At 46.8% G+C, this 15,720-nt stretch overlaps 1 long non-coding RNA gene across 1 annotated transcript; it reads right to left on the bottom strand.

Moving 5' to 3' along the window:
- Nucleotides 1-1,056: 1,056 nt before the first annotated feature.
- LOC139176851 (uncharacterized) lies at nt 1,057-3,298 on the bottom strand. Its single transcript, XR_011561329.1, has 3 exons — nt 3,058-3,298; nt 2,843-2,959; nt 1,057-1,266 (listed from the first exon to the last, which is right to left on the bottom strand). It is a non-coding gene; the product is annotated as an uncharacterized lncRNA (long non-coding RNA).
- Between the last annotated feature and the right edge of the window lie 12,422 nt (nt 3,299-15,720).

Genomic DNA, 15,720 nt, shown 5'->3' with positions numbered 1-15,720 from the left:
CCCAAAGTGGAGAAGGCAGGAGAGATGCTGCATCTGCTTTGTGCCTAGTGAAGTGCTGGCGTTTTCACACTGCTTTGAATCGTGACCATTGCACAAATGAGGCGGTGCTCATAATTTAGTCGCTCAGCCGTGTCCGACTCGTGCGACCTCAAGACTGGCCTGTCAGGCACCCCTCTTTCCTTGGGATTTCCCAGGCAAGAATACTGGAGTGGGTTGCTGTTTCCTTCTCCAGGGTCACTGAGTCTCTGAGCCTTAATATTCTCATCTATAAAACGGGAATAATGATAGTTTCCAGAACAGTCACTCATTTTCTTTCTTTCTTTCTTTTTTTTAGTGCTGGGGCCAAGGCTGGGGCTGGGGCTGGTACTCATCTTTTTTTAAGACTATGATTCAGTGATTGTAGTATATTCAATTGGTTGTGCAACCATATGCATGCTTAATCACTCAGTTGTGTCAGACTCTATGAGACCCCACAGACTATAGCCTGCCAGGCTCCCCTGTCTGTGGGATTTTCCAGGCAAGAAAACTGGAGTGACTTGCCTTTTTCTACTCCAGGGGATCTTCCTGACCCAGGGATTGAAACTGAAGCTCCTTCGTCTCCTGCATTGGCAGGCAGATTCCTTACCACCGAGCCACCTGGGAAGCTCCCTTGCAAACATCACCATTATCTAATTCCAGAACATTTTTCATCAGCCCGAAAGGAAAGCCCCAACCTTTAGTAGCCATTCCCTTTCCCTGCCCCCAGCCTATAGCAACTAGCAATCTGCTTCCTATTTTTATGGATTTGCCGATTCTGGACATTTCATATAAGTGGCATCCTATGATACATGACTTTTTGTTTTTGACTTCTCTCACTTAGCATGTTTTCAAGGTTCGTTCACATTGTACCAGGTATCAGAACTTCATTCTTTTTTACAGCTGAAAAATACTCCAATCTACTGACAGGCCACGGTTTGTTTGGCCGTTCATTTGTTGATGGACCTTGGGTTGTCTCCTCCTTTTGGCTGTCATAAACAATGCTGCTATGAACATTCACATACAAGGTTCTGTGTGGATGTATGTTTTCATTTCTCTTAGTATTTACTTAGGAATGAAATGACCAGATCATATAATAGATACATGCTGAACTTTTTAAGAATTGCCAAACTGTTTTTGAAAGTGGTTGTACCATTTTGCATCCTCACCAGCAACAGGTTTTTTTCTTCCACATCCTCAACAGCACTTGTTTTCCTGCTGTCATTTTATCATCGAGATATCATGGAGATGCTGAAAGTAACAAGAGAGCCCATGCATTACTCCTAATAGTCCAATGATGAAAGCAGCCCAAGAGGCTGTCAACAAATGAATGGGTAAACAAAATGTGGTCTATACACACAGGAATACTATTCAACCTTCAAAAAAAATTCCCTCTCCCATTCTGGATACCATATGCCAGATAGGCTAAGAGTGCCCCTGGAGGCTGGTGGTGCTGTCCTAGCAAACAGGAGCTTAGCACGCTAGCTCACAGAGATGGTAAGGCCCTGAAATAATCGAATCAGTGTTTTTTATAACATACCCCCCTGGCATGACCACTGGCACAACTTCTGATGACGTGGAATCCAAGCAAATAAAATGCCCCCATTTTTTTTTCCCCAGTTGTACAAAAAAAAAAGAAAAGAAAAAGATGGAGATTCTGGCACTAGCTACAATGCGGATGAATCTTGAGGACATTATGCTAAATGAAATCAGCCAGTCACAAAAGGGCAGATACTGAATAATTTCATTTACATGAGGCACCTAGAGTAATTAAATTTATAGAGACAAGGAGAACGGTGGTTGCCAGGGGCTAGAACGGGCAATGGGGAGTAAGCCTTTAACGGGAATAGAGTTTCACTTTGGGAAGATGAAAAGGTAATGGAGATGGACAATGGTGATGGTTGCACTGCAATGTCGCTGAACAGTGCTCTTAAAATGTTAAAGTCATGAATCTTATGTTATATGCATTTTACCATAAGTTTTTTAAAAATGTAGCATCCTTTGTATTTTGTCCATGGGCGAACTGCTTTTGATTTCAAGTCATCCAGTCTACCTTTAGCCTTTAGCCCACTTTCCTTCCTGCTTTTGGATATCGTTGCATGAGCAGGTGATGTCTGGAGCCGTGGCAGTCACCTTGTCACCATGATGAGACAACTAAAACAATCTCAGAGATGTCAACCCTACGTTATGATATTGAGGAACTATTGAAGCTACCTGGGCATTGCCTACTTCCTGATGTCCTCTTTTATAAACAATGAATGACTTCAAGATTTAAGTCACTCTTCGCCCAGGTTGCTGTTACTTATAGCCAAGTGTATTCCTAGCGGATTCAACACACACATTTTTCTATGGATTCAGGGTTTGAGTCAAATGACTTGGAGTTCATCCCAACCTGGGCTTGTATCCCAGCTCCAACTGGCCAGCTACGGGATCATAAGGGAACTGCTCCACCTCTCTGGGCCCCCAGTTTGTCAACTGGAGACAGTAGTGCTGTGTCCTTCAGAAGGTAGATGGTATGAAGTTAGTGCACGACAGGATGTCAACATGTGCCTGATACACAGGAGGGGATCATTCAGCTGTTCCCTGGGAAGCAGGATGGTCCTTGTACCGTGGGAACAAAATCCAATGGCAGTGCAGGACTGTCTGGGCAGAGATGGCTGTCCCCAGCCGCAGTCTTGTGGCTGCGGCTTTTTGTTTTTTTCCTGGCTGCCTGAACTGCGGAAGCTGCAGAGGCCTTGGGCTGCTGGCTGGGGAAAAGCACATCGATCCAGTGCTGATTGGGGGTTTTACTTTCCCTTCTCCCTTAACAAAAGCGCTGAGCACTTACTTAGAGCAGGCTCATAAATTCCCAGCCATTGCACAGCCTTCCAACTGGAAAGAGTCAAGCGTTCCTCTTTGCTGAGTTCAAGGTTGGCCTCCCCCTGTTGTGCTGGCACTCGGGATCCTGTGGAATGAACTGAGTCGTTGCAAGGAAGTGGTGGCTGGAAGGAGCAGCACTGCCTCTCCCAGGAGGGACCAGGGAATCTAGAGACAGCAGATTACCTCACAGGGTCCCCATTACCCCAGGAGGAGTTGGAGAGCAATCGGTTAAGAAAAACTTGCAAGTGGTCATGAAGCAAGCGTGGTGTGTTCCCACACCCCCTAAGGGAGGAGGTGGTGGCAGCTTTGACCTCATTAGCAAGGCTGAGCTCATCTTTCAACTGTCCAGAAACTGCTTAACAATCTTACACTCATTCCCCAGCTGCCTCGCCTAAAGCTGTTCCCATGTTTGGGTGCCCCTCCTCCCCAGTTCTTATGTTGAAACTAACCCCTATGTGATGATATTAGGAGGTGGGACCTTTGGGAGGTAATGAGGTCACAAAGGTGGAGCCCCCACGCATGGGATTAGCGCCCTTAATAAAGAGGCCCCAGAGAGCTCCCTTCACCATGTGAGAACACAGACAAGACCAGGGACCAAGGAAACACACAGAATCTGCCAGCACCTTGATCCCAAGATCCAGAACTGAGATATTAATGTTTGTTCAACCTGTCCCATTGATGGTATTTTCTCATAGCAGCCTGAGCTGATAAGACAGGCCCAGAGAGATGTGAGGGATTCCTTGGTGGCTCAGATCGTAAAGAATCCACCTGCAGTTCAGGAGACACAGGATACCCGGGTTCCATCCCTGGGTCAGGAAGATCCCCTGGAGGAGGAAATGGCAACCCACTCCAGTATTCTTGCCTGGAGAATTCCATGGACAGAGAAGCCTGCTGGACCTGCAGTGGACCTGCCCCAGGTCGGTGCCTGTAAAGTGGCAAAGCTCTCTGGCAGTGAGCATTGTGGGGCTCCCCACTTTGTTCATCCCAGCCTCACTCAGTCTCCCCCACTTTCCCTCCCCCAGCTTTTCTTTGACAGGCCTCTCTCTCGAGGGCTTCTTAGACTAGCTGCTGTTCCTACTTCCCTGCTCAAGAGAGTGATTCTGAAAAATGTTCCCATCCTCAGGAATGCAGACTCACTGCTTCTTGTTTAAAAAATAATGGCAAATCCTAATGCAATATGAACAAAAGCTAGGCTGTAAGAAACCCTAGGGAGGCCACAGAGAGTGGGGAGGTGTGGCTGAGCCAGGAGGCAGCAGGGACCTACAGGGTGTGGGAGGGGAGAGCTCTGGCCCCTCTGCTTCAGCCATGCAGGCTTCCTTATGGGACCTTGAACATGCCTGGTTGGGTCCTGCCTCAGGGACTTTGCACCTGCAGTTCTCTCACCTGGAACATTCTTCCCCAGATTTGGCACATGCATGCGTGCTTTCCCTTCAGCCATGTTTGACTGTTTGCGACTCTATGGACTGAAGCCCGCCAGGCTTCTCTGTCCATGGGATTCTCCAGGCAAGAATATTGTAGTGAGTTGCCATGCCCTCCTCCAGGGGACCTTCCCTACCCAGGGACTGAACCCAAGTCTCCTGCGGCTCCTGCATTGCAGATGTATTCTTTATTGCTAAGCCCCTGAGGAAGCCCAGATCTTGGCTTGGATCAAAGATCACCTAAAAAAGCAGTTCCCAGTGGCCTTTCTAGAGTAGCCACTCTCCTTCTCCCTCACTCTCTTCCTCAGCATCTCCTCTACGCACTTTTCTCTTCCCATTGCCCGGAGTTCGGAATCTCTTTGGTTGTTCATGGTCTGTCTCCTCTACTGCTGTACCCCCGTTGCTAAGACAATAGCATGAAAGAATAGGAGGACCAAATGGATGGATGGATGAATGAACGAATGAATAATGGAGGCTGGTCGGGTGGGGGGTTAATTGTGGCAACACGCACAGCGATGTCTTGAAACTACAGGGTGCTCTCTCCCCGCTGCAGTCTCTAGCGCCAGCCTTGGCCTCACTCAAGGCTTGGGAACGCTTGCTGATGGCCCTGCCCCTGGGGCTCCATTCTCCTGCCAGCGTCATTGCTGTGCAACAGCAAAGCTTTGAAGCTGCCATTCCCTGCTGGGTCTGCAGGTGGGAGCTGCCTGACATTTCTGCAGGGGCAGCAGGCTGGGGGCAGGGGAGGGTCTGTAAAGCAGCCAAGCTCTTGGTTTCCTGCTGGAAAACTCTGCAGGAAAGCAGATATATATATATTTTTTCTCCCCAGATTGCCAAGATCGGTCTCTCTCCAAGGCACCAGGCACCATGCACAGTGAGCCTCAGGGCTGCTCCTGGAAGCCATCAGACTCCTCACAGGGCAGGTCAGGAGAAGAGAAGCCTGCGGGCTGGCGGGCTCTGCTGAGAACTGCACAGAGAGCAACCTTCAGAGCCTGAGGGATGAGACAGAAGTTTCTGAGCAGCCAATAGGAAACCGTGGAAAGGACCCAGCCCTGGAGGGGGGGTATGGCAGGAGTAGGTTTAGGCCCTTAGGAACATATTGCATTTTTCAGAGATGGCTACTGAAATATCCCCCATACCATGTGGTCTTCTTCCCATAGGACCCTGACACCCTTCTCGACTAAGGGGGTGATTTATATCACCTCTCTCTTGAATCTGGGCATGTTTGTGACTTGTAACCTACAGAAAGTGGTAGAAGGAATGCTGTGTGGTATCCAAGGCCAGGTCACAGGGAGTGGTGCAAGTACATTCATGCAACAGACCAGAGATGCCATGTAAACGGTGTAACTTCTGAGGCTGCCATGTTGTGAGGAAGCCCAAGTAGTCATGAAAAGAGGCTGGGTGTACCTGTCCTGACCCATGGTCCAAGCGAGGTCCCACTCAGCCAGCTCCAACCACTAAATAAGATGGCTTTGCTATGCCCTGCACGAATTCTTGGCCCACAGAAATTGTGAGTATAAGAGGACGACTATGGGAATTCCCTGGTGGTCCAGTGGTTAGGACTCCGCCATTTCACTGCAGGGGGCATGGGTTTGATCCCTGGTTGGGGGAACTAAGATCTCACAAACCATATGGCACAGCCAAAAATAATAATATTAAATAATAATAAGATGACTGTTGGATGCCTTAGAGTTTGGGGCAGAGGTTTGTCATCCAGAACCAGTGCACTTCTCCCCTGGCATGGGGGCTTTGCCTCAGCATTCTTACTGGCCTCCCCACCTCCACTCTGCCCCACCTATCACCGAGGCACCAGGCCAGGCCCTTCCCCTGTTTAGAGCTATCCTTGTTGTACAGAGGAATGGACAAAGAAGATGTACATATATAAATGGAATATTAGCCATAAAAAGGCAGAAACAGGGATGGACCTAAAGACAGTCATACAGAGTGAAGTAAGTCAGAAAAAGAAAAACAAATATCTTATATTAACGCATATATGTGGAATCTATAAAAATGATATAGAAGATCTTATTTGCAAAGAAGAAATACAGACACAGACATAGAGAACAAATGTATGAACACCAAGGGGAGAAGGAGGTTGGGATGAACCGGGAGATTGGGATTGACATATATACACTGCTCTGTATAAAATAGATAACCAATGAGAACCTACTGTATAGCACAGGGAACTCTACTCAGGGCTCTGTGATGACCTAAATGGAAAGGAAATCCAAAAAAGAAGAGATATATATATAGGTCTGACTGATTCACTTTGCTGATGGTGACTGCAGCCATGAAATGAAAAGACACTTGCTCCGTGGAAGAAAAGCTATGACAAACCTAGACAGCATATTAAAAGGCAGAGACATCACTTTGCAAAGATCAATACAGTCAAAGCTATCATTTTTCTAGTAGTCATGTACAGATGTGAGAGTTGGACAGTGAAGAAGGCTGAGCCCCGAAGAATTGATGCTTTAGAACTGTGGTGTTGGAGAAGACTCTTAAGAGTCTCTTGGACTGCAAGGAGATCAAACCAGTCAATCCTAAAGGAAATCAGTCCTGAATATTCATTGGAAGGATTGATGTTGAAGCTGAGGCTCCAATACTCTGGCCACCTGATGTGAAGAGCTGACTCATTGGGAAAGACCCTGATGCTGGGAAAGATTGAGTGCAGGAGAAGGCGACTGAGGATGAGATGGTTGGATGGAATTACTGACTCAATGGACAGGAGTTTGATCAAACTCTGGGAGATAGTGAAGGACCGGAAAGCCTGGTGTGCTACAGTCCATGGGGTCCCAAAGAGTTGGACATGACTTAGTGACTGAACAAAAGGAAAGAAACTAACATGACATTGTAAAGCAACAAACTCCAAAAAAATAATAATAATTAAAAAAAGAAACTATAAATGGCACACTTTAAAATGGTTAAGAAAAATTTCAAACACACACACAAAAAAGGACTCAGTGTGGGTTTGAGTTTATCCCTTTCTCTGAAGATAAGGAATGTACCTATCTTTCATCAAATTTTGTCACCTGGCTCTTTGCAGTTCTCCCACAAAACCTGAAGAAGAAATTAAATCTTAGAGTGGTTTCAAGAAGCCACTTTGCCTGCTCAAGGTCAAATGGTTGGAGTAAACTTACGCCTTCTAAAACGTAGGGCAAAAGTTCCCATGTTTTCCCATCCATATGGTCATTGCAGATGGTAATCACAACCACAACAGCAATAACAGTGATTGAGGGCTTGCTCCGTGCCAGTCTCTGTTCTAAGCACGTCTCACATATCACCTCATCTGGATTTGCTCATTGTCCAAGCTGGTATGATTCTTTTAACTTTTAAAGATGAATTAGTTAGTTTTGCTGTGTCAGGTCTTAACTGCAGGATCTTCATTGCAGTCCTCAAGCTCTCTAGGTGTAGTATGCTGGCTTAGTTTCCAGGAAGCATGTGAGATCTTAGTTCCCCAGCCAAGGCTGGAACCCACATCTCCTGCATTGGAAGGCAGATTTTTAATCACTGGACCACCAGGGAAGTCCCCAAGCCAGTATGATTCTTGGGCAATTTCTTACCCAGGTGGTTGGGCACAAGAGTTTGTAATAGTCAGGACAGGACAAGTTATGCTGTAGTAACAAACAGCCCTGCAAGGTCAATGACTTGACACACAAAGGTTGACTGTCCCTTGTACTAAACATCCATGGTGGGTCACCTGTGGCATCTGCTCCATATTGTCCTTACACCAGGACCCACCTTGTTGAATAGCATGTTAGAAGGGAAGAGAGGTCTGGAAGGTCTCACGCTGACAAATGAATGTGCAGCCTGGAATCATCACTTCCACTCACACTCATTGGTTGAAAACAGTCACATGCCACCCACCCCATCCCCTGCCCCAAAACCAGGGGCCAGGAAGCAGCCAGGAAAAGGAATATATGAGCAGCTTGTGCTGCCCTGGAGTCTGCAGAGAGCAGTGACTGGTACCTGGGTCCAGCATCCCCGAGGGTCCCACTCAAGCCTCCCTCCCCTCCGGGGTCTATCTCCCCCCAAACCTAGTGAGGGAGGGGCACTCACCCTCACAGAATCCACCTGCAGAGGGTAGAATAACCACCATTCCCCCCCAAAAAATGTTGTCCTGAGACTTCCTAGGTGGTCCAGTGGCTAAGACTCAGAGCTCCCAAGGCAGAGGGCTTGGGTTCAATCCCTGGTCAGGGAACTAAATCTTACATGTCACAACTAAGATCTGGCAAGGGCAAATAGATTTTTTAAAAAGTTATCTTACCAGGCAGTTAGCTCAGGCAGTTAGCTACCTTGACACATTCTGTGGGCTTACATAAGACATTTATTTCCTCATGGTCCTGGAGGCTGGAGTCAAAGGTCAAGGCGTTGGCAGGGCAAGTTTCTCCTTCGGACTCTCTCCTAGGCATGCAGACAGCCGCCTTCTCACCGTGTCCTCACACAGTCTGCTCTCTGTGCGTGAGTGCCTGCGTGCCTCTTGGCCTCTCTTTGTATCCTAATCTCTTCTTATATGGCACCAGTCTTTTTGCATGAGCTTTAATGACCCCATTTTAATTTAATGGACTCTTTAAAGACCTTATTTCTGAATACTGATGTTCTCTGGGCATCACGGCTTCAACATATGAGTTTTGAGGGGTCAGTTCAGTTCACTCGCTTAGTCGTGTCCAACTCTTTACAACCCCATAGACTGCAGAACGCCAGGCTTCCCTGTCCATCACCAACTCCCAGAGCTTACTCAAACTCATGTCCATTGAGTTGGTGATGCCATCCAACCATCTTATCCTCTGTCATCCCCTTCTCCTTCCACCTTCAGTCTTTCCCAGCATCAGGGTCCTTTCCAATGAGTCAGTTCTTGGCTTCAGGTGGCCAAAGTACTGGAGTTTCAGCTTCAGCATCAATCCCTCCAATGAATATTCAGGACTGATTTCCTTTAGGATTGACTGGTTGGATCTCCTTGCAGTCCAAGAGACTCTCAAGAGTCTTCTCCAACATCACAGTTCAAAAGCATCAATTCTTCAAGGATCAGCTTTCTTTACAGTCCAACCCTCACATCCATACCTGACTACTGGAAAAACCATAGCTTTGACTAGACAGACCTTTGTTGGCAAAGTAATATCTCTGCTTTTTAATATGCTGTCTAGGTTTGTCATAGCTTTTCTTCCAAGGAGCAAGCATCTTTTAATTTCATGGCTACAGTCACCAACTGCAGTAATTTTGGAGCCCAAGAAAATAAAGTCTGTCACTGTCTCCATTGTTTCCCCATTTATTTTCCATGAAGTGATGGGACCAGATGCTATGATCTTAGTTTTCTGAATGTTGAGTTTTAAGCCAGCTTTTACACTCTCCTCTTTCACTTTCATCAAGAGGCTCTTTAGTTCTTCTTCACCTTCTGCCATAAGGGTGGTGTCGTCTGCATATCTGAGGTTATTGATATTTCTCCCAGCAGTCTTGATTTCAGCTTGCGCTTTATCCAGCCTGACATTTCACATGAGGTACTTTGCATATAAGTTAAATAAGGAGGGTGACAGTATACAGCCTTGACGTATTCCTTTCCTGATTTGGAACCAGTCTGTTGTTCCATGTCTGGTTCTAGCTGTTGCTTCTTGACCTGCATACAGATTTCTTAGGAGACAGGTCGGTGGTCTGGTATTAGTCAATCCCTAACATGTGACAAAAGGGACTTTGCAAATGTGATTAAGTTAAGGATTTTGAGATGACGAGATTATCCTGGTGGCTCCAATGGCGTGGAAGTGGTCCCTGTTAGAGGGAGGTCAGAGTCAGAGAAGGAGGCATCAGGATGGCAGCAGAGGATGGAGTGACGTAGTCCCAATCAAGTAACCAGGTGCCACTAGAAGCTGGAAAAGGCAAGGAAGTAAATCCCCCCTCAACCCCACCCACAAGCCTCCAGAGGGAATCAGGCCTGCCAACACCTTGGTGGCAGCTCCATAAAATCCATTCAGAGCTTCTGCCCTCCAGAACTGTCAGATGATACATTTGTGCTGCTTTAAGTCAGTAAATCTCTGGTAATTTGTTACAGCAGCAACAGGAAACTGATACGGCTTCAAACCCCCATCTTTGTTGAAACTGCCCCTGGAGGTACTGTACCCCCAGGCAGAGGGGCCCAAAGGCCCAGGGCCGCCGCCTTGGATGATGGGGGACTGGCCCACAAGAGTGAGTGCTAAATACAAAGGACAAGCGCCCACAACGGCCCGAGAACTTTCTCTCTAGCCTGGGGGCAAAACACCCACACTCTCAGGCACCCCTCTAACCTCCCTGACCTCCTCTCTGGCCACACCCAGCTGCTCTTTTCAACCTCACTCGGCCCTTCCCACCTCCCAGCCTTTGCCCGGGCTATTTCCTCTTCTTGGTGTCCCTGTGTGCCTGACTCATGGTCAGGCTCCAATGAACATCCCCCACCCCCAAGGCTAACAGCCTGTCCTTTCTGACCGCGCCTGGCCCGGCTGAATTAATCTCATTTCATTCACTCCCTAGACGTTTAGCAAGTGTCTCTTCCATTCTTGCCAAGCAGTGAACAGGACGGACACAGCCATGACCTCAGAGCAGATGGCACCAAGAGTGCCTCCCTGCCCCATCCCCCACTGTGGCACGCAGCTTCCCTTTATTATTAATATCTGGTATTAGTGTGACACATTTATAACAGTGAATGACTCAACATGGATGGAATTTTTAAGTGTTTTTTTTTTTAATGTGGACCATTATTTAAAGTCTTTATTGAATTTCTTACAATATTGTTTCTGTTTTATGTTTTGATTTATTGGCCAGGAGACATGCGGGATCTTAGCTCCCCCACCAGGGATCAAACCCACACCTCTTGCATCGGAAGGCGAAGTCTTAATTACCAGACCACCAGGGAAGTTCCAGATACATCATTTTTAACTACAGTTCACAGTGTACAATAGGGCTCACTCTTGGTGTTGTACAGTCTATGGGTTTTGATAAATGTTTTAATAATAGGTATCTACCATTATGGGGCTTCCCTGATAGTGCAGTGGTAAAGAATCTGCCTGCAAGGCAGGCGTAGGTTCAATCCCTGGGTTGGAAAGATCCCCTTGAGTAGGAAAAGGCAACCCACTCCAGTATTCTTGCCTGGAGAATCCCATGGACAGAGGAGCCTGGTGGGCTATAGTGCATAGGGTTGCAGAGTCGGACACGACTGAATCGACTGAGCACGCACACATCTACCATTATGGCATCATACAGAATTGTTTCACTGCCTAAAACCCCCCCTGCTCCACCTATTCATCTGTCCTTTCCCTCAACCCCTAACAACCAGTGATCTTTTTCTGTTTCCCCATAGTTTTACTTTTCCTAGAATGTCGTAGAGTTTGAAACATACAGAAGGTAGCCTTTTCAGATTGGCTTCTTTCACTTAGTAATATACATTTAAGGTTCTTCCATGTCTCTTCATGGCTTGATAGCTCACTTCTTTTAAGTGCTGAATAAAATTCTATGGTCTGGATGGACCACCATTTATCTATCCATTCACCTACTGAAGGGCATCATGGTTGCTTCCAGTTGGGGCGATTATGAGTAAAGCTGCTATAAATATCCATCTGCAGGTTTTTGTGTGGACAGAAGTTATTAACTTCTTTGGTAAATACAGAGAAGCATGATGGCTGGATCATATGGTAAGAATGTGTTCAGTTTTATAAAAAACCACCAAACTGTCTTCCAAAGTGGCTGTACCATTTTGCATTCCAACAATGAATGAGAGTTCTGGGTTTTTACATTTTTTCTTTCATGGTTGAAAAAAGTTGAAAGAAAAGTAACATTGGGAATTCCCTGGTAGTCCCTCCACACTCTCATTGCTGAGGGCTCCGCTTCAATCCCCTGGTCGGGAAACTAAAATCCCACAAGCCACACTGTGCAGACCGAAAAAAAGAGTAGTATTTCATGACACATGAAAAAGACATGAAATTTGAATTTCAAGGCTCATAAATAAAGTTTTATTGGAGCACAGCCTTGTTCATTCATCTAGGTATTATCTATGGTTTCTTTCATACTACAAAAGTAGAGTAGAAGGCTGCTATATTTAAAATGGATAACAGTAAGATCTTACTGTATAGCACAGGGGACTCTGCTCAATGTTATGTGGCAGCCTGAATGGGAGGGGAGTTCTGGAGAGAATGGATACATGTATATGTATGATTGAGTCCCTTTGCTGTCCACCTTAAACTATCACAACATTGTTAATCAGCTATGAAAAATGAAAGTCGCTCAGTTGTGGACGACTCTTTGTGACCCCGTGGACTGTAGCCCACCAGGGTCCTCTGTCCATGGAATTGTCAGGCAAGAATACTGCAGATAAGAATCCCCTGGAGAAGGGATCTTCCCGACTCAGGGATCGAACCTGAGTCTTTTGCATTATAGGCAGATTTTTTACCATCTGAGCCACAGTTCCAAAACAAAATTAAAAGTTTTTTTTTTTTAAGTAGAGTAGAATTGTTGAGACGGTAAGCCCCACAAAGCCAAAAATATTTCTGCTTGATCCTTTACAGAAAAGGCTTACCCACCTCTGATTTAGGATTTTGAGATTTATGTATGTTGTTGCTTGAGTCAATACTTCTTTCCTTTTTATTGCTGAATAGGATTCCATTGTGTAGGTACACAACGATTTATCTGGTCACCAGTCCAAGGATGTTATGTGTCTCTAGTTTTTAGCTCTTATGGATAAAGCAGCTATGCACATTTGTGTATGAGAATAGATGGGACACAAATCTTCATTTCTCTTGGGTAAACGTCTGAATGGAATGGCTGGGCCATGAGAGCAGGATGCTATTTCTAACCAATGTGCATTCTATTTCATTTAACCCAAAAAAGGGTTCCTTCTTTGCCCTTTGTTCCCTGCCCTCTGCCAGACTAGATCATGAAGCATTCATTGCGCAGAGGAAGAAGAAAGTAAAAAAAAAAAAAAAAAAAAAACATAAAAAAGGCCATTTAGTTTCAGAAGCCAAAGCTTTTGAAGCCCGGGCTTTCGAGCTGCAAAGCCAGAGCTATGGAAATATCAAGTTGATGCCCCAAACAATAGACGGGAGGGGCAAGTGGAATGTAAAAGCCAGACTCAGAGCCTAGGAGGAGATGATGGCTCCTGGGGCTGGGAGACAGAAGACAGCAGATGGACAGACACCACTAGCTGCTCACCAAATCTGTCCTCGTCTCCTTTGGGCAAGCAGAAGATGGCCTTCCCAGCATCCCTTGCAGCTAGCCATGGCCATGTGACTGAGCTCTTGCAGTCTGACTCTCCAAACCTCCTCTGTATGATTCTACTTTACTTTTTTAAAAAATTAATTTATTTGGCTGCACCAGGTCTTAGTTGCAGCACATGAGATCTTTTAAGTTGCAGCATGCAGGATCTTTAGTTTCGGCATAGTAACTCTTAATTGCAGCATGTGGCATCTAGTTCTCTGATCAGGGATCAAACCTGGGCCCCCTGAATTGGCAATGCAGAGCCTTAGCTACTGGACCACCATGGAAGTCCCCCTGTGTCATTCTTGTTCCCTTTGTTTTCCGTCAGTCGTAAGCTGCTGCAGTGTTGAAGCTCAGGTATGTGGTACCACAGGATGGCAGGAGCTTGAAGTGTGAATGGTTAAGGAAAGAGAGCTCTCCTCCACCTAATTACCCTGAATGCTGAGCCATTATGTGAACAGGAGACTCACATCATACATAGTAGGTGAAATTTTTTCAAATCAAGAGTATCTAGCATGAATGCTCAAGGAGCCAGATAGGTAATGTAGAGCACTATGGTTGGGGTGAGGCAATAGAGAGTGGTGGAGACTGTGGCAAGCTGGAACTCACACTCCATCTAGACAGGGCAGCCACATTTCATCTCTAACTACTGTCACAAGGGAATATGACTCAGTGTGGCCAGAAATCCTAACTTCTCTAAGACCTTTCTAGAAGCTGAAAATTTTGATACATGTAAAATATCTTCCTCATCAAATGGCAGCAGCTCATTTATTCTGACTCAATTCAACCTATCTGTGTCTGGATTTGACCTATGGGCCACACTAGTAGCTCAGCCAATAAAGAATCCGTCTGTCATGCAGGAGACCCCGGTTCGATGCCTGGGTCAGGAAGATCCCCTGGAGAAGGGATAGGATACCCCACTCCAGTATTCTTGGGCTTCCCTGGTGACTCACATGGTAAAGAATCCTCCTGCAGTGCAGGAGACCTGGGTTTGATCCCTGTCTTGAGAAGATCCCCTGGAGAAGGGAATGGTTACTCACTCCAGTATTCTGGCCTGGAGAATTCCATGTAAAGATGAGCCTGGTGGGACACAGTCCATGGGGTTGCAAAGAGTCAGACACGACTAAGCAACTTTCACTTTCACCACCAGTTTGCACTCTCTGTCCATTCGTTCAGTTAATAAGCATTTTTGAAGAACCTATGGTGGGTCATGCACAGATAAGGCACACCATAGGGAATTGGGGAGGGGAGAGTAATTTCCCCAGCAGAGACCCAGAGGGCCAGGCTGTTGGAAGTCCCCAGAGTGGTTGCTGGTCCTGGGCTGGGGACCGGACAGGGGTTTCCTCCCCTCACCCAGCCTGTGTGCCTGTACAAAAGCCCCACCCTCCGGAGGCTGAGAGGCTGCATGGGTGGCCCAGTAGCCTCCAGGCTTTTCCAAAGATTTACAGGAGAAAACTTTCCCTCCCAGTTGCTCAGAACTGTTAAATTCCCAGCCGTTCACTAATTACTGTGCCCTTGAGCAAAAATGTTAATCTAAAAAACGTAAAAATTATAATGGCTTACTTGACATAATTGGAACAAACAAGATGAGCAGGGTGGCAGCAAACAACAGTGTTATCCGCATCAGCCCCCTGTTGGCCTGGGGGGAGGGTGGCAGGACCCTCCTGGCAGGAGGTCGGGGGGGGGGGGGGGGCAGGGCCCACCTGGCAGGAGGTGGGGGGCAGACCACCAGAATGGGCCAGCCACTGGGAAGGAAGACCCAAGTTGGAGCCCTGGTGGGAGGAGGAGATATATGGGCCTCATGTGCCCCTCACCTTGCAATATGGCTGGGCTCATCTTTCTTTTGAAAAATGTTTATTTATTTGACTACACTGAGTCTTAGTTGAAGCACACAGGAACTTCTTTGCCGCTCAGGGGCTCCAGAGTGTGTGGACTCAGTAGTTGAGGCAACGGCTTAGTTGCCCCGAGGCTTGTGGGATGTTCCTAGACCAGGGCTCGAACCCAGGCCCCTTGCATTGGAAGGCAGATTCTCAGCCACTGGACCAGGGAAATCCCCATGAGCTCGTCTTTCTGCCATGGGTTTCTGGCCCGTGTTGGGTGCCGAGCAGTCAGCATGGATGTGCATCCCACTTTTCGCTGTACGTCTTGAGAACAGTGATTGCTCTCTCCTCCCCTCTCCTGTTTGCTCCTTTGCTCATCCATGAAAAGGGACTGATAAGAATGT

Source organism: Bos indicus, chromosome 17 (assembly GCF_029378745.1).
Source record: "Bos indicus isolate NIAB-ARS_2022 breed Sahiwal x Tharparkar chromosome 17, NIAB-ARS_B.indTharparkar_mat_pri_1.0, whole genome shotgun sequence".
In the NCBI taxonomy this organism is placed as follows: Eukaryota; Metazoa; Chordata; class Mammalia; order Artiodactyla; family Bovidae; genus Bos; species Bos indicus.
This window is presented reverse-complemented; position numbering and strand designations above follow the sequence as displayed.